Below are 20,156 nucleotides of genomic sequence, written 5' to 3'. Positions count from 1 at the left end.
GATTAGGAAAAAAAAACTTTTCTGTTTCTGTGGACAGACAGACCAAAAGGGACATTTCCAAGTGGATTTCTGAAAAGATGTATATTGTTTTGTCAGTGAGTGCCAAAAGAATTGCCTGTGATTTATTCTAAGATGCGTAATATCAAATATCCAAAGAAGTCCATTAAAAAGATACAGAAGGACAATTAATTGGTATTTATAGGATTGAACAATTTCATCAAAGTAAAAATGTTTTAGTCTGTAACCTCTTGGTATTTATTCCATAATTATTTTCTAATGTGACATACAGGATTTACAACTTTTCCCTTTGTCTTTAAAAGTTTTTGCTGTGGAATATTTTGCCCTTCAAACACATAGCTATCTCTTAGAATAGGTAGACACATTTTATCATATTGTACTAAAATCAGATTTGAGAAATGTTATTTCTACAAACATACAATATGTTAGTGACTATAAAAAGAAAACGCTTCAAAATGCGGGTCTGGCCCTTTTGTTTACTGGCAATCTGTATTCCTGAAACATATTTCTATAACACACCATCATATGCAAATGGAAAGAAACACTGGCCACCAACAGTGAGCCCTCTCTGTTGGCTATCAGTAAGTATTAAAACCCATACAAAATACGAAACAGTGTGTGTTGGGGGTACTGGCATTATAGAAATTTTTGCCAGATTAATCTAATATTGTTAATATATTTATGTCAATAAATTATTTATTCTGTTTAATTTTTTTAAAACATTCAATATTTTCAAATTCCTTGCCTCCCCTCTTTCTTTCTGGGACCTGTGTCTGGCTGATACTAAATAGTTGGTAAATGCAGGGGATTAGAAAAAGTATCTCAGCTTTGTTTTTATTAGGCCCATACAAAATGAGTTGACTTGGGGTGCCTGGGTAGTGCTATCTGTTAAGCATCCAACTCTTGGTTTTTGGCTCAGGTTGTGATCTCAGGGTTGTGAGATCGAGACCTGCTTTGGACTCCCTGCTCAGTGTGGAGTCTGCTTAAGACTTTCTCCCCCTCTCTCTGCCCCTCCTGCCGCACTCTTTCTCTCTCTCTCAAATAAATAAGTCTTAAAATAAATTAAAGTAAAAAAAAAAAATAAAGAACAAAAATGAGTTCACTCATCTATATTGATATTTAAGAAAAGAATGCACAATAATCCAGGAGCAAGAAAGAGATTCTAGAGCCAAATACAATTAGTTGTTAAAAGTAACAATGGCAGCACCTAGAATTGGCTGAGGGTAGTCCTTTAAGTCAGACTCTCTCAATAACATTAAGAGCAGAATTTAGGAACTGTAACTAATTAACCCTGTATAAGCCAGAAATCTATACAAAGCTACCAGTTAAACTCAAAGAGGATATATGCACATCAGGAAATTCCAAACAACAAACTCTGCCAGGAATGCACAGACAGGTGCATGAAATGAATAAGGCACCAAAGTCATCATGTGTAAATGGTCAGAAGCAGTAAATCCTAGCTATAGGGTAAATACAAACACAGAGCCAAAGAATCTGTGGCAGGACTAATAAGGAGTCATTGAAAATCTGATAAGTTCTACTAGGTAACAGTCAATTTTTGAAGTCAAAACTGCCCCATAAATAAAATTGAGAATCAGAGACAAACCAAATAAATTACTTGCAACATATTTGTGGAAGTATCATTATTCTTAGTGTACAATTTGCTGTTCAAATCAATAAGAAAAAGAACACCAAAGTAGTAAAACAATTAAAGATATAAAGAGAAAATTCATCCAAAAATGGAGAAAAATAAATTTAGATGGCAAATCTATACATGAAAATCTTCAATCTCAATACTTAAAGCAACACAGTTTTTAAAACAATGAGTTTCAATGATTTACTTCTCAAGTTTTAGAAATATTTAAAATGTGTTAACATCAGTATGGTCTACAGGGAAAGAGATGGGTATATATTATTGTTAAGAGTGTTACTTTTTTTTTTTTTAAAGATTTTATTTTATTTTATTTGACAGAGAGAGATCACAGCTAGGTAGAGAGGCTAGCAGAGAGAGAGAGAGGGAAGCAGGCTCCCTGCTGAGCAGAGAGCCCTATGTGGGACTCGATCCCACGACTCTGAGATCATGACCTGAGCCAAAGGCAGCAGCTTAACCCACTGAGCCACCCAGGCGCCCCAAGAGTGTAACTTTTTAAAAAGCTGTTTGGTAATGTATTTATCAAAATCCTTAGTTTAATTTGCTATTTAAATTGCAAGAATTTACTGGGAAAATTTCCATTGAGAAGTACAAAGACTTTGCTGCAAACTTGTTATTCTACTCGTTACTGATAATGGTAAAATCAGATCTATCCTAAATATTCAACAATAAATCATGGTATATACATACAATGAAAAACAGTATTAAAAATGATGCCCGAGAACAATTAAGATGGAATGATGTCTCCAAAGAACATATTATTATGTGTACATTGGTGGCCATAATTCCTTTTGTCATAGCCCGTGAGCACAGAATTCTGGTGCAATCAACACTTGTGAACGTTCAAGGGGACTCAAAGCAAATGCAAGTTAAATTTATATTGTTTGTGACTGAATAAGGAAGGGAAGTGACACTCAAAATGTCCATAATTTCCATAAAACCTAGAACTTTCTTTAAATATAGAGAAAAGACAATGGTGTTTTAAGAAAAACAACCAATCATACATCGCTCTCATAACCTTTCTTACTTACTTTACTTCCCTGTGTGAGCTAACTATGTAACCCACAGTCCCTTTCACCTTTCGGTTCTTCCTTAGTGATGAGTAAGCCAAAGGTAGTAAGTGTTACTGGAATGTGCATACCAAGAAGTGGAACAGAAGTGATAAGGGAGCAAAAGATGAGGACAAAATACAAGGGGACATTCAGCAACTTACCCCTATCCCCCTGCCTCCCTGGGTGGGATATGCATGACATTCCTCCAGGAAGCTCCCAACTATCTTAATGTTAATGCTTTACTAGAGGGAAAAACAACCTTCCCTGGACAATGGCAAGGCCTCCAGTATCCTGTAGGTCCTCTTTAGAATATGAAAGTTCTTTTGAAAACCTTGAGTTTTCCTTACCTCCCTTGCTAACCCCATAGTATTTATTCACCCATCCCTCATAACCTCAGTGCAGATGCTCTTTCTGCCCACAAGTTCTGTCCCTATGCTTTAATAAAACCACCTTTTTGCACCAAAGACGTTTCAAGAATTCCTTCTTGGCCTTCAGCTCTGCACCCCATCCCATCAAACTTCACCTGTATTCCAAAACCACATCAAATATATTAGCTATAAAACAGGAACTGTATAATTTCAATGACTAGGCATAAGAGCTAAATGCTCTTATATTTCATAAAACTGGTCTTGCATAATATAAAGTGAATGCTAAAATTCATGCTAATCATTTTTAATTTAATTTTTTCTTTATTCACAATGGCATTAAACAGAAAATAAAAACACCGTGATAGTTCTGAAGACCTGAAAATAGGAAAATGCCTCATATTTTAATATTTTTGATGGCACTTTTACCTGCTTTTTGAACAAGGGATCCCACGTTTCAAAATTTCATTGGCTCCATAAATTATGTAGTAGTCCTGACTACAAGAGGTTTTTGTTTTACATGTATTTTTTTGTTTTATAATTTTTGCTCAGTTGGAATATGCTGCCAGGAAGTTTAAACAGCCCATCAAAGGCACTGGTTTCCTTTCACTACAAAAGATTAAAAAGAAGATCATGCACTATTACAGTTAAAGAACCACCTACTTAACCCTTTTATAAAGAAGTCTGGAGTAATTAAATGACTTCCAAACAGCAACCCAGTACCTGAACAGAACTGAATACATAAGAGGTAGGAGGATCCCAACCCTCCTGAAATGTTTGTATTTTGGAATATTTATTTACAGCAGTAAATGTGTATGTTAGAAGAAGAAGAAGAAGAAGAAGAAGAAGAGGAAGAGGAGGAGGAGGAGGAGGAAGAAGAAGAAGAAGAAGAAGAAGAAGAAGAAGAAGAAGAAGAAGAAGAAGAAGAAGAAGAGGAGGAGGAGAAAAAGATCTAAAATCAATAAATAAATTTCCAGCTTAGAAAATCAGGAGGAAAAAAGAGAGAGAGAGAGAGAGAGAGAGAATATTAAATCCAGAGTCAGGGGGTGGGGGGAGGTGGGGGAGGAAGTAATAAAAACATTAGAGCAGAAATCCATGAAATTAAAAACTGGAAATCAGCAGAGATGAACAAACCCAAACTCTAGTTCTCTGAAAAGATCAATATTAAAAATTGATAGGCCATTAGCCAGGTTAACTAAAAAGAGAGAGAAGATACAAATTACTGATATCAGAAATGAAAGGGGAGAAATTCCTACAGATCCCATGGACATTAAAAGGATAATAAAGGATTTCTATGAATAACTCTATACCACATGTATTTGATAACCTACATTAAATGACCAATTATTTGTAAAACACAATCTGCCAAACCTCATATGTGAAGAAACAGATGATCTGAATAGGCTAAACCTATTAAAGGCACTGAACCAAAAATTAATAATCTTCGGGGCACCTGGGTGGCTCAGTGGGTTAAACCTCTGCTTTCAGCTCAGGTCATGATCTCAGGGTCCTGGGATTGAGCCCCGAATCGGGCTCTCTGCTCAGCAGGGAGCCTGCTTCCCCCTCTCTTTCTGCCTGCCTCTCTGCCTATTTGTGATCTCTGTCAAATAAATAAATAAAAACTTTTAAAAAAATTAATAATCTTCAAAAAAGGAACCCAGATGGGTTCACAAGTCAACTCTTTCAAACTAGGTTAGAAATTAAACAAATTCTTTCTCCTCCAAAAGACAGAAGTAGAGCGAATACTTCTTAACTCATGAGGCAAGGCCAGGTGTACTTTAATACCAAAATGAGACAGACATTACAAATTACAGACCATTATCTCTCATGAACATAAATTCAAAAATCTTCAACAAAATATTAGAAAATCAAGTCCAACAACATATAAAAAGGATTCTACACCATGACCAAATGTTATTTTTACTAGATAAGCAAGCTGGTTGAATATTTGAAAATCAATTAATATACTTCATCAGGCTAAAAAGAAAAACCAGATTGTCATATCAATGGATTCAAAAAAGCGTTTTCCAAAGTATAGGAACTATTCATGATAAAACCTCTCCGCAAACTAGGAATAGGTGAAAAGTTCCTTAACTTGATAAAGAGTCCAAAATACCCTATAGCTACATCATTCTTTTTTTTTAATTAATTTATTTATTTTCAGCCTAACAGTATTCATTATTTTTTCACCACACCCAGTGCTCCTTGTAATCCGTGCCCTCTATAATACCCACCACCTGGTACCCCAATCTCCCACCCCCCAGCCACTTCAAACCCCTCAGATTGTTTTTCAGAGTCCATAGTCTCTCATGATTCACCTCCCCTTCCAATTTACCCCAACTCCCTTCTCCTCTCTAACTCCCCATGTCCTCCATGCTATTTGTTATGCTCCACAAATAAGTGAAACCATATGGTAACTGACTCTCTGTGCTTGACTTATTTCATTCAGCATAATCTCTTCGAGTCCCATCCATGTTCTTAATGGCAAAAAACTTGAAGTTTTCTTACTAAAATCAGTAACAAGGGAAGGATGTCCCTGCCTCCACTGATTTTCAACATCGTACTGGAAGTCCTAGCTAATGCAATTAGACAGAAAGAATAAAAATTTTTTTAAAAAGAAAGAAAGAAAGAAAAGGTATTCAGATTGGAAAGGAAGAAATAAGTCTTTGTCTGAAGATGACATGATTGTCTTCAGTCTTTGTCTGAAGATGACATGATTGTCTTTGTAGAAAATCCAAAAGAAAAAAACAAAACAAAACAAAACAACCCTCCTGAAACTAATAAGTGAATGTAAGTCTGTAAGATACAAGGTTAATACATGAAAGTGAATCACTTTCCCAAGTATCAACAGCGAATTAATAGAATTTGAAATAAAAACACAATAACATTTGTATTAGCATCCCCAAAATGGAATATTTTATATAGACAAAATACATACAAAAACTATGAGGTAAACTACAAAATTCTTATGAACAAAATCATTGTAAAACTAAATCAATGGAGATACAGTCCATGTTAAATTCAATCCTTCCCAACTTGATTTATAGATTCCAAACAATCCCAGTGAAAAATCCCAGCAGGTCATTCAATGGATATGATAAACTGATGCTAAAGGTGACAGGCAAAAGACCCAGAATACCTAGCACAGTATTAAAGGAAAAGAACAAAGTTTGAGGACTGACCTACAGGACTTCAAGACTTACCATAAAGCTACAGTCCATACTCAAGACACTATGATATCGGTGAAAGAACAAATAGATCAATGGATCAGGATAGAGAACCCAGAAGAAGACCCACATAATCTAGTCAAAAGATTTTTGACAAAGGAGATAGTCTTTGACAAAGACGATAGTCTTTTCAATAAATTGGGATAACTGAACATTCACATTCAAAAAAATTTAGACACTAACTTCATGGTCTTCACAAACTAAAGCTAAATATAATTTAAACTAAATATATTTTTGCTCCATAAGACACTGTCAAGAGAATGAAAAGATATGAAAGAATGCAAAATATGTATCTGATAAAGGCTATTATCCAAAATATACAAAGAACTCTTAAAACACAATAATAAGGGGCACCTGGTTATCTGAGTCAATTAAGCCTCCTACTCCTTCCTTTCAGCTCAGGTAATAATATCAGGGTCTTGGGTGATGTCAGACACCCTGTTCAGTGGGGAGTCAGCTTCCCCACTCTCTCTGCCCTTCCACTGCTTGTGTGCCCTCTCTCTCAAATAAATCAATCTTTAAAAAACTCAACAATAAGAAAACAAACAACCCAATTCAAAAAAATGCGCCAAACCCCTCAACAGACACCTCACCAAAAAAGATATACAGATGTCAAATGAGCACACACAAAAAAGCTCTACATTATATGTCATTAGGAAAATGCACATTAAAGCAGCCATGAGATACCACTAGACACCACCCATTAGAATGGCCAAGATCCATAACTCTGATGACGCAGAAAAACAGGAACTCTTCCTCATTTCTGGTGGGACTGTAAAAAGTACAACTACTTCAGAAGACAATTTGACAGTTTCCTATAAAACTAAACATATCTTACAATATGATCCAGCAATTATGTTCCTTGGATTTTACCCAAATGAGTTGATAACTTCTATCTACACAAAAACCTGCACTAGGATATTTAAAGCTGTCTCATTTATAATTACCCCAAATTGGAAGCAACTAATATGTCCTTCCAGGTGATAGATATATAAACTGCTATGCCCAGATAACGGAATATTATTCAGTGCTAAAAATAAATGAGCCAGCAGGCCACGAAAATACATGGAGGAAACTCAAATGCATATTACTAAGTGAAGGATGCCAGTTTAATCATAAGGTAAGTCTACATACTGCATAATTCTACAGTGAAGAAAAAATATCTTTTCCTTTTGCTCTTCTGAATTATTGGCTGGGGTCCCTGTAACAAAAGAAAGATTAACAAGAAAAAAGCATATGAATTTACTTAATATAAATATTATGTGACATGGGAACTTTCATAAGGAAATGAAGACTTGAAGCAGTAAACCTCAGCATTTTTATGTTAGGTTTGATGAAAAGTAGAAAGTTGTAAGAAATGTTGAAAGACAAAGGATATGAGCTAATTGTAGTAAACTCTCCAAGTAAGGCCCTTTCAGATTCCTCTCTGTATTCCTCCATCTTCAGAGAGAATTTTCCTTTCTTGTGGGTATAGGGAGGCCACTTCTCCGATGAGGGTCTTATAACCTGCTTCAGGGATTATAAAAAAGTACTCGAATTCATCCAACTTGAAATATTCAATAAGCCAAGGTACCATATTTTGGAGTAGTATTTCCTGTTCTCATCAATTCCTGCTATATGACATTCTAGAAAAGGCAAAACTATAAACACAGTAAAATGGGGGCATCTGACTCTTAGGCTCAGGTCATGATCTCAGGGTTGTGAGATGGAGCCCCATGTCAGGTTCAACACTGGGCATGGAATCCTTAAGATTCTCTCTCTTCCTCTACCCCCCCTTCCCCCTTCTCCCTCTCTCAAAAAAAAAAAAAAAAAAAAAGTAAAATGATCTGTAGTTGCTAGACAGTCATGGGGAGAGAGGGATGAATAGGCTGATACTGAAGACTTTTAGGATGAAAATATACTGTATGATCTTTCAAAACCCACAGAATGTACAACCCCAAGAGTGAACTGTAAGAGAAACCAGGTACTTTGGGGGATGTGTTAATGCAGGCTCATCAGTCATAACAAATGTACCACTCTGGTACAGGTCACTGATAGTGGTGAAGCCCTCCCTACATGGGGACAGTGGCTATGTAGGAACTCCGTACTTCCTGCTCGGTTTTACTGTGAACCTAAAACTCCTCTTAGAAATAAATTCTAATATAAAAAAAAAAATACATGGCACTTAAAGGAGTTTAAACAAAATACATAAGCAATGACTATGCTGAAAAATTAGAACAGGGTGCGTGGGTGGCTCAGTGGGTTAAGCCTCTGCCTTCAGCTCAGGTCATGACCCAGGGTCCTGGGATTGAGTCCCACATCCCTCTCTCTCTGCTAAGCAGGAAGCCTGCTTCCCCTCTCTCTCTCTGCCTGCCCCTCTGCCTACTTGTGATCTCTGTCTGTCAAAGAAATAAATAAAATGAAAAATAAAACAAAACCATTTGGCTTTCCTATCATACCATCTGTAAAAAAAAAAAAATTAGAAAAAAATTAGAACAAATGTACAAAAGCAAAAGCAAGCTTGAGGCTAAGAAGTCAGCAATGTTTCATCAAGACTCACCCTCATCTTGTCTCTTGGAGAGAGACAATGACTAAATGACTAAAGCCACTGAGTGTGATGAATCTTATCTCAACTTTAAGTCAAAACACAACAAAACAAAGAGTTCAGTTTTTACCTTTCTATCTGTTTTAACCATCTCTGTGGTAGTCAAAGTGCATGTTGCTTTGTGCAGCTGGGTCAGATGTGCAGTAACTCAGAGGGGCTACAGGGAAGTAGAATGGTTCATGTTCACCCCAGATCCAGCTCTGACCACCTCTGGCCTGAACTCTGTCACCCTCCTGGTTTATCTACCTCCACTGTTCTGCAGCCCTCCACACCAAACCACCTTTGTTCTTCCGCCAGAAGCATCTTCCAATCACAGATGGCTCTCCTCTGCTACTTGCCACAGACTGAGGTAGCCTGGTTGGGAAGCTTCTGGATTGGAAGTAAACTGGGCAGCTGCCTGGGAGAGGGAAAGAATCTGTCCACAAACCCAGGACTTGGAAGGAATCTCTCACAATTCTCACATCTGCCTCAGTATGGTGTATAGTCTAACTTAAAAGAGCCAACAATGAGGAACTTCACTCATTTACATTTATACTCAAGGCACCATTCATTCACCATCATTTGGTCACGGGACAACTTGCACTCGCTTGCCTCCCAGTAGTTAGAATGAGATGCTAACACACTGTGACAGTGCTTCTCTTTGCGACGGGTCCCTCAATCGCCTCTCCTCCCATCCCTTTGCCTGTCTGTGACTTTCTGAGCTTAGGCCTCAGGATTTAGTAACTCCTATATCCTCATCTCCTTGCCTCTCTGCCAACCCACGAATTCCTTTTACACATTTTTGCCACTGGCCACTTCTTCAGAGACAGCATAGAATTCTAGGTTGACTTTTCCTCTTATTCCTTCATCATTCCCATGAGTTACACTGCAGAAAATCACTATATTTCTATGATTCACCTATTTCATTCCCATCTCCCTTTTTCCTTCCTTCTCACTTATTTTTTTAAAGCAAGAAGATTTTTTTTAACACCAGATAGGAACTTCTTATAGATGCTAAAAGAATATACCACTGAAAGTTCATGAATTCTTGACTCCTACAAGAAACTGTAGCCACAGAGGGAGGGCTTTGGTTTTAAGTTAGGTGTGTCATTTTTTTGAGATATAAAAGAGCATCAAATGGAGGGAGAGGCAAAGCAGTAGAAGCAGAGAAACATCTGGAGCCAAGTTCTGTTTGAGGAAATACAGGGAGTCTAGAGGAATTTTGATGGAAGCATGGAATTAATTACCTGGAACCCTTAGGCTTAGGACAGATACTGAGGCCTTGTATACCCAGCAAAGGATCTGGGGCTTACACATTTGGTGATGAGAAACCAATAACAATTTGTAAGAATACAAATTGTTAGTAGTGTTTTTTTTTTTTTTTAAGATTTTATTTGTTTGTTTGTTTGTTTAAGAGAGCAAGAGAGAGCAGGAACACATAAGCAGAGGGAGAAGCAGAGGGAAAAGAAGCAGGCTCCCCGCTGAGCAGGATGTCAGAATCTGGATTCGATCCTAGGACCTTGAGATCATGACCTGAGTCAAAGGCAGATGTTTAACCAACAGAGCCACCCAGGTGACTCTGTTAAGAGTTATTTATTTGCTCCTGATCTTTGAATCTCTATCCTTATTTCTCATCAAGGATTTACAGTTCCTCAAATGTAAATTTTTGTACATGGGTGTTTTTAGTAACATTATCATCATGTAAAGGGAAGGAACTTGAAGGGTATATTTTGATCTATTCTCAACTTCCAAAAATGCTTTATGAACAATTAGAGTTATATTAAAACCTTGTTTGTATTCTGACTTGAACAAACCACTGTAAAAAGAATAAAGATTTGTTTTTAAAGTAATCAGGGAAATGTGAATGTAGCCTGTACATTAGATGATAGCGAGGAATTTTTATTGTTGTGACGTGTGATAATGGCAAAACTGTTGTTTTAAAAATCTCTGTATCAGGGACACCTGGGTGGCTCAGTGGGTTGGGCCTCTGCCTTCAGGTCATGATCTCAGAGTCTGGGGATAGAGCCCCACATAGGCTCTCTGCTCAGCAGGGAGCCGGCTTCCCCCTCCCCCACTGCCTGCCCCTCTGCCTACTTGTGACCTCTGTCAAATAAATAAATAAAATCTCTTAAAAAAAAAAAACCCTCTGTATCAGTTGACATCATAATAAGGCTTTTATACAAGAGGTAAGACACATGATATCAAAGATATGCTTTAAGGCTCTCTGTAACTCCTCCAAAGCTGAGAGAGGAATCTGTGAAGTTGCAAAGAAAAAAAAATTAATTATCAATCATTTCTGAGAATGACTGGTAGGGGTGCCCATTCTCCACTTTTATGTGTTACATAATTTCCAAATATAAAGTGAAAAAATAAAACCAAATTTATCCAAAGTAGTCAGGGAACTAAATATATAACAAAAATAAATTTTGGCAGCCAGGTGAACAAGAGAAGGTAGAAAATAAACTAAATTTTAAATGCTTTCTAAAGAGTTAAATATAAACAGATGTTCCAAAATCACTTAAGATGAAACAAACAAAAACAGAAAAATAAAAAATGATCATAAAAGTCTCATAAAATTTATTCAGAATTAAGACCCTAGGGAACCATCAACATAAACATGACGTGTAAGAGACAGTTTCTAGAAGAACAGTCATTGCTCTTCACTCATACACTTTCCAAGTTCAGTCACATTTGATAAGAACCTTGATACACCCATTTGCATAGAACCAGTAAATATTAGACCAGGAGAGAAACTTAGAAATCATTCTTACCTCACCTATGTTTACAGTATATTATTTTGAGCTACCATTACAAACTGTCAAGCCCTCAAATTTCAATGTGAGTAGATTAACAATATACTCTAATTCCAAATTATGCAAGGGAATGATATTTGTTTTAGAAACCATGCCCCTCTGCAAAACTAATAACCACTAATAATAACCAACAGTGTATATTGAACACTTCCGTCTAAGGAACTGAAGTCATCACGAACTTTATTTTGACCTCAGACATTTCCAAACCATACAAATCTTAGAAACTGTATCACGACTCTACTACCAATCATTCCTATTATTCTACAAATTATTAGTGTGAATATGCTACCTTAAGACAAAATGCTTTTGACATAAAATTTAGTTCCTAGCAAAGGCCAACATCTAAGCTGAATATATCTAGTGTCTAATGTGGAACTTTTAAGGAGTTGGCAAACTGCTGCCTGCTGGCCAAATCTGACCGACCATCTGTTTCTGTAGAGAAAGTTTTATTGGAACATAGCCACACATATTCACTTATCTGTTATCTCTGGCTGCTTTTATACTGCAACAACAGAATTGAGTAGTTATTAGAGACCATAGGACCACAGGCTCAGTAGGTATCATTTAGTTTCTATAGATAAAGTTTACTAAACTCTGGTTGAAAGCATGACTCTCAAATGCCAATGTCAGTGTCAATTCCCCCCAAAACTACGCTAATATAGAGATGCAAAGAAATCCTTGTTGAGCTGCATAAATATAAGGATAATAACCATACTGATGTATGTTCGTAATAACTCTATTAATGAATTTTGCAGGTTCTCTTGCTAAGGAGAATAGTAGCCACCAGCAAGTTAGCAACAATGATTATTCCTAGGAAAATATTCTTATTTGCCCATGATTTCCAGATTTCCGCCACCACATCAGTGATAAGTCTAAAAAGACAAAAATAAGTAAGATCCATAAATCTTTTAATTCTCAACCTGAAGCCTACTACTGCCACAACTATTGTTTCTGAGTCGAAGAGAAAGAGAGAGAAAATGGGACTATTTCTTGAGGACACTGTTTATGTCTAGATGAGCAAAAGAACTTGATTTCTAAGATAAAAGCAGAAGAATCAATCTCTTTAACCCTTTTCTCCTGGCTTATCCTCACTTTTTATAAGCAATCTTGAACATTATGCAGCCCTCTTTAATACTGCAGACCTCTTTAAACTTCATATAGGGGTATCAAGGAAGTTTAACTACAACTGAAGATATATTTTTCTTTTTTCTTTTTTAAATGAGGTTTCTTTTTTTTTCCTTAAGGTTTTATTTATTTATTTGACAGACAGAGATCACAAGTAGGCAGAGCAGCAGGCAGAGAGAGAGGGGGAAGCAGGCTCCCTGCTGAGAAGAGAGCCCGATGTGGGGCTCCACCACAGGACCCTGAGATCATGACCTGAGCCGAAGGCAGAGGCTTTAACCCACCGAGCCACCCAGGTGCCCCCTGAAGATATATTTTTCATAGAGTTGTTTGCTCAAAGGAAATGGATGAGATCTAATGATCACAAAACTTAAGACAGACAATTTTCAAATCTCAACCTTAAACTGTCTGTGGAGTATGGGATTTCAACAACATCATGGTAGTCATAAGAAATGTGGACAAGCCATCATGACATTGAGATCCATGAAAAGTATGACTTCATCATACGGAAACTTGAGTCTAGTTGGGTTTAGTATTTTTTGAGATGACCTGTTATAAACATCTATTAAAGTGGCTATCCGTTACAAGGGAAAACAAGACTTCCTGTAGAGGCAAACCATCAGTCAAATAGAATAACATTCATAAAATAAATATGAATAAGATCCTTATAAAAAAGGTGTTTTTTTTTCCCCCAAAACTTTCAGGATAAGCCATGATGTCTTACAACATGTTAACAGAAACCTTCAAAGCTCATTTCATACAGAACTTGTTTAATCAGTGAGTCGACTAATATTGAGGCTACAGTCAGTCATCAATGTTTCTGTGGTAAATAAAAGAATCACAGAGTTCTTGTCATAGAAGCCGTTGGTGCTAACAAGGAAAGGAACTGATGCATTGAATCTCATTCTAAACTTATTTAGAATTTTAAATTTATTTAGACCCTAAGTACAACAACCATGGTATACCTTCTAAGTCTTTTTTTTTATTTTTTATTTTTTATAAACATATATTTTTATCCCCAGGGGTACAGGTCTGTGAATCACCAGGTTTACATACTTCATAGCACTCACCAAAGCACATACCCTCCCCAATGTCCATAATCCCACCCCCTTCTCCCAAACCCCCTCCCCCCAGCAACCCTCAGTTTCTTTTGTGAGATTAAGAGTCACTTATGGTTTGTCTCTCTCCCAATCCCATCTTGTTTCATTAATTCTTCTCCTACCCACTTAAGCCCCCATGTTGCATCACCACTTCCTCATATCAGGGAGATCATATGATAGTTGTCTTTCTCTGCTTGACTTATTTCGCTAAGCATGATACGCTCTAGTTCCATCCATGTTGTCGCAAATGGCAAGATTTCATTTCTTTTGATGGCTGCATAGTATTCCATTGTGTATATATACCACATCTTCTTGATCCATTCATCTGTTGATGGACATCTAGGTTCTTTCCATAGTTTGGCTATTGTGGACATTGCTGCTATAAACATTCGGGTGCACGTGCCCCTCTGGATCACTACGTTTGTATCTTTAGGGTAAATACCCAATAGTGCAATTGCTGGGTCATAGGGCAGTTCTATTTTCAACATTTTGAGGAACCTCCATGCTGTTTTCCAGAGTGGCTGCACCAGCTTGCATTCCCACCAACAGTGTAGGAGGGTTCCCCTTTCTCCGCACCCTCGCCAGCATCTGTCATTTCCTGACTTGTTTATTTTAGCCATTCTGACTGGTATGAGGTGATATCTCATTGTGGTTTTGATTTGTATTTCCCTGATGCCGAGTGATATGGAGCACTTTTTCATGTGTCTGTTGGCCATCTGGATGTCTTCTTTGCAGAGATGTCTGTTCATGTCCTCTGCCCATTTCTTGATTGGATTATCAAAAGACAACTGACAGAATGGGAGAAGATATTTGCAAACAACATATCAGATAAAGGACTATTGTCCAGAATCTATAAAGAACTTAGCAAACTCAACACCCTTCTAAGTCTTTTTTGAAGAGATGTTTCAAAAATTATGTTTTCTTGTACTCGTGGCAAGTTGCTTAGTTGCCACTTATAGCTATACTATAAGTTCTCTTTCCTACTGCAATGACCAAACTTTATGAAAAGATACAAGCTGGATTTTGCCACTTCAATGCAATGCTCTTTACAAAGAAAAATTGGTAGACAGTCAACTTTTTTTTTAAACAGAAGTAACGTAGATTTCCCAGATGCACAGAAGTCTACTTTTATTTTTGAAATGTGTTATAAAAATCAGGTTTTTTGCAAACGAGACAGTAATGCTATTGATACATTTTTAAAAAATGGTTTATCTATTGCCTAGTTTATAGGACAGATATATTCTAAATTTGCATAGCATATCTAAGCAAAGAACTGGTAACTATGATACTAGCCAGAGTCACCTTATTTACTTTTATATAGAAAACTTTAATTTGGAGAAGTGTATTGAATTTTTTTTATTAATTTTATTCTCTGAAAACATTTTTTTCAGAAAATATGTATTTTTAATATATTGGAGATGTTGTGGAATACACACTTGCTGGATTTGTTTTAATCTGTATTTTATTACTGATAGTGATTGATGAAGGGCTCTCCTAACAGATGAAAGATGAGACAATAACCAAGAAAAAAAGAGTTGGAGACAATAAAGTCTTGGAATTTACCTTGTGCTCAACTAGCACAGTTTGAACAAGTGACATCAAGAGTGCTAGATATCCTTATGTATTTAAAGATGCACTGGTGACAGTGCTAATGGACTGTCAGCTGGATGGAAGTGTGGAGTGAAATCCTGGCAGCAGAATATGAAGGAGAAGTGAGGGGCACAGAGTTAAGTCCATCGAGCTTATCTTGATAAGGTTTCATTTACTGTTGCACATTTTAAAAAATGTTCAGAAACAACTCAGACTGGAGTTATATAGCTTGTTGGAGGCTACTTTTATATTTTTATAATTTTTTAAAGATTTTATTTACTTATTTGAGAGAGTGAGTGAGTGAGTGAGAGAGAAAGACCACAAGTTGGTGGGGGTTGGGGGGAGGCAGAGGGAGAAGCAGAATCCCTGCTGAGCCAAGAGCCTGATGCAGGAGTCAATCTCAGAACCCTGATATCGTGATCTGAGTGGAAGGCAGATACTTAAAACGACTGAGCCACCCAGGTGTCCCAGAAGGATATTTTTAAAAAACAATTATCCTCGGGGCACCTGGGTGGCTCAGTCGGTTAGGCAGCTGACTCCTGATTTTGACTCAGGTCATTACCTTAGGGTTCTATGCTCAGCAGGAGAGTATGCCTCAGGGTTCTCTCTTCCCTCTCTGTCCCTCCACCCACTTGCTTGCTCATGTTCTCTCTAAAATAAATAAGTCTTTCCAAAAAAATTACGCACATTAATAAAATCTGCAGTAGAAGTATAGTGGACAGGTAGACATGTTAAAAAAAAAAAGTTTGTATCTTTGGTGCATAAACAATGAATTATGGATCACTGAAAAAAATTAATTAAAAAAAAAGAGCTTTGCAATGGGAAAAAATATAAAGTTTGTTTGTGTAATATTGTGAAATGAAAATAAAATACTTTTTTCTTCCATTCTGTAGTTGTTTATGTTACCACAGAAACATCGATGCCTGACTGTAGCCTCAATAGTGATTGACTCACTGATTAAACAGTATGAATTATACAAAGATTTAGCCCAGTAATTTTTGAGAACTGCAATATGCCATACAATTAAAAACCATTATTTCAGAAATGAACCTAAAATTGGAGTTGAATTTCATAAAGCCTTCTTGCATGGCAGAGGTATGATCCCTATATTCTGCAAGGAGAGAGGAAAAATTTTATCTGAGGTAAGTTAGTGGCTACAGTTTTGCATGTATTTAATTTCTGTAACTTTTGACTATCAGCATATCACTATTTTGCCATTTATTACCATAAAAAAAACATTCAAATGACCACAACCTTCTAGTAACGAGCTGGATTGTTAGAAATTGCAGAAAGCATCCACTAACTACGCCACTAAGAAAAATAACAAGTAGCAAAATTGTTGAATTCTAAGAAACAGAATTATGAATATTTCATGATAGTAGCCATCTACAAGATATTACTCAACCAATGCTAAGGTGTGTCACGTGAAAAACTTCAGTGATGCTGACAAGTTAGTATATATCTACTTGTCAAGCACCTGAGAATATGAGAGAATAGAGTGTTGGAGGTAGACATAAAGTTCCTCAATACTCTTAAATTTTCATTTTAACCACTTGGGTAAAACTTTTCCTTTACCAAAGTATTCACTATCACTGCTAGGGAGCTATGAAATTGATTGGATTAATACCTCCCTTTCCCGCCTTTTCCATAACTGTGTTAATGGACAGTCAGATGGCTGGAGATAAAGTGAAATCCTGGCAGCAAAATATGAAGAAGTGAGGGGCACAGAATTAAGCCTATTAAGTTATCTGTGTTTTTCTAATTAATTGAGAAGTGAATATAATGAGCTTTTGCTTAATTTGGGACATCCTCAATTTTTATCACCTGGATTGTACACCTCATATATCTGGCACCAAAAAAAAAATCAGCAGAACAGAAGCAATTCTGTTGGCACTTTAACTGTCTAAATATAACCCATTAATCTTAGTATTTACCTGAAAAGGATATGTTACAGGGAAAAGCCATTGATTAGCTCTAGAAATCTTCATTAAAGGACTGTCAACATATTCTCAGTTCTTGTGTCAAAAGTAGATTTTCTTTAAGCTTTGACTACATTCTCTGGCAAAGCTCAGTAGGCAGATGCCAAGTCTACACTTGATTCCTATAACTGGAAAAATAACATGGAAAAACACTGCTTCCATTTATCTTGATCAAGTATCACTCATTTTTGACAAAATAAAGTTTAATCTTATCCAAAAGAAAAAATTAAAGGACATTGAGAGACCTGTGAGAAATTAGAATTTTAAATAAAAGTAGTTTCAAGAGGGCACACTAATAAGGAGTATTTAGGACAATAAATAAGCAACATTGAAAATGTATGGAACTAATTCAATCACATCAAGTAACTTCTGCTAGTGCAGGCTAAAAAACTCATGGAGTATTGTGTTTGGGATTGCTGAAAGCTGAGTGGCATAGGGGCTCCAAAGTATAGGATATACAAGAATTGAAGAATGTTTAGCCTATAGAATTTGAGAATGGAATCAACTTAATAATAAGAATTCTGTCTGGATGCAGGGTGACCATGTGATTACTAACAAAATAAAGTGAGTCAGTTTTTTCTGGGCAACTGCTTTTCCAGAATTGCTATGGACCCTGCAATGACTTGGAACTCTTTAGGTTTTAATGTTTCCACATCTGTTATTTCTTCTGGGGGTTACTTCTTGTCATAACCTTTTCATTCTTCACTTAACTGATAGATTACTGGTAACCTCCACAGGTAACTGAATCTTGGGTGACCTCCTTCTCCTTCTCCTTCTCCTTCTTCTTCTTCTTTAGTCCCAGTAGCTGCAACTGACACCACCTTGCCCACTGTTATCTGATTCATGGCTGTTTCCAGCATTCCACCACGCAGTCTTGCGCCTCTGCCTAGTATGAGTATTTACAATCAATGGCTATATCATTATACCTCACTCTAGCCAACTTTACACAGCTTATTGTATTCTATCTTTAGCTCAAAGTTAGGTTGTCAATAGCCATTGCTTCTTAAAATTCAGGGTAGTCAATATCTTCCTACCCTGTTCTGTCTTCCTGCTCATGTCCATCTACGGCATTGTCACCAAAGTCCTTTAAATTTGGTACCACATGGGAAGATGAACATTAGAGATGTCACAAGGTTCTCATTGACTAAAGGTGATCTCATTTTAGTGGGGTTCATGGTAGAAAAAAAGGTGAAAGGAAGCTTCAGTCCAGCAAGGGCAGGTTTGGGAAAAATAAGCAACTCAGAATGAGCCTGGCCACTATGTGTGACTGACAGAGTTAGAAAGGTTATGGTCATTATCACCTTAAATAGCCAAGACACAATAAATCATACAAACGTGTCTGTGTTGAGCAAAATTTAACTCCTTGACAAATTAGGACCACCAAGCTTCAGATCCAGGAGGAAGATTCAAAAAACAATGTTAGTATCACCAAGCCTACATTCAATACAGTTGCACTAAAAATGCTCTTGCCTGGTTGGAGAACGTTTTACTCTCCCATGATTTCTAAAGATATAAACATACATACTTGTATATAATATTACGTATGAAATACATATAACTTTTATTTCATATATGTTATACATAATATACAAATATATAAATTATATATAAGTACAAGTACATATATAAAAGATAAATTTCATTTGGGAGGAAAGGAGGCTCCACTGTCCCATAGGTATGCTGGGTCATAAATTCTCTATACTCTCCTGATAAAACACAAAAGTATTCCTCAAACTATAAAGGACTCCATTCACAGTGATCTAGTCAGGTTCCAAGTTGAGAGTGGAGGCTCATTTGCTCATACTTTTCCCCACGCGTTTTCTAGAGTACTCAAACAAGCTTTTAATTATAATCTCATTCTCACAAACGTGACAACATCAGGAAAAATAAGGCACAGCTTATTTAGTAATCTTGATTGGCTGAAGACATAGATGTTTTGATTTTTGTGTGTGTGTGTGTGTGTGTACATCTGGTACAACCACATTTATAAGGAGAAGAAAATTTGTTCTCCTTTATCTGGAATTAATGGCAGAACCAAAATTTACTGAGACTCAGACTTCAACGTGAACACAGTAACAACTGTTTCTACATAGATTTGTTCTTGTTTTACCCACTTGTCTTTGTTTAGAGCAACTGGTTTTGAATTAGTTTTAAACAAATTTTTCTAGGGATCTTTCTGACATTGTGACCCAACAATGTTATAGGCAGAATCGAAGGATTTATAACAGAATATTCAGGTATTTTTTCCTATTCAGAGTCCTACTCTGGAGATTCCTGAAAGAAGCAGTAACTTCAACATTATTGTCAAAAATATGTTCTCCAGCAATTGCACTATTGGGTATTTACCCTAAAGATACAAACGTAGTGATCCAAAGGGGCACGTGCACCCGAATATTTATAGCAGCAATGCCCACAATAGCCAAACTATGGAAAGAACCTAGATGTCCATCAACAGATGAATGGATCAAGAAGATGTGGTATATATACACAATGGAATACTATGCAGCCATCAAAAGAAATGAAATCTTGCCATTTGCGACAACATGGATGGAACTAGAGCGTATCATGCTTAGCGAAATAAGTCAAGCAGAGAAAGACAACTATCATATGATCTCCCTGATATGAGGAAGTGGTGATGCAACATGGGGGCTTAAGTGGGTAGGAGAAGAATCAATG

This window comes from Mustela lutreola, chromosome 9, assembly GCF_030435805.1.
Source record: "Mustela lutreola isolate mMusLut2 chromosome 9, mMusLut2.pri, whole genome shotgun sequence".
Classification (NCBI taxonomy): domain Eukaryota; kingdom Metazoa; phylum Chordata; class Mammalia; order Carnivora; family Mustelidae; genus Mustela; species Mustela lutreola.
The sequence above is the reverse complement of the archived record's forward strand: the minus strand, read 5'-3'. Positions refer to the sequence as shown.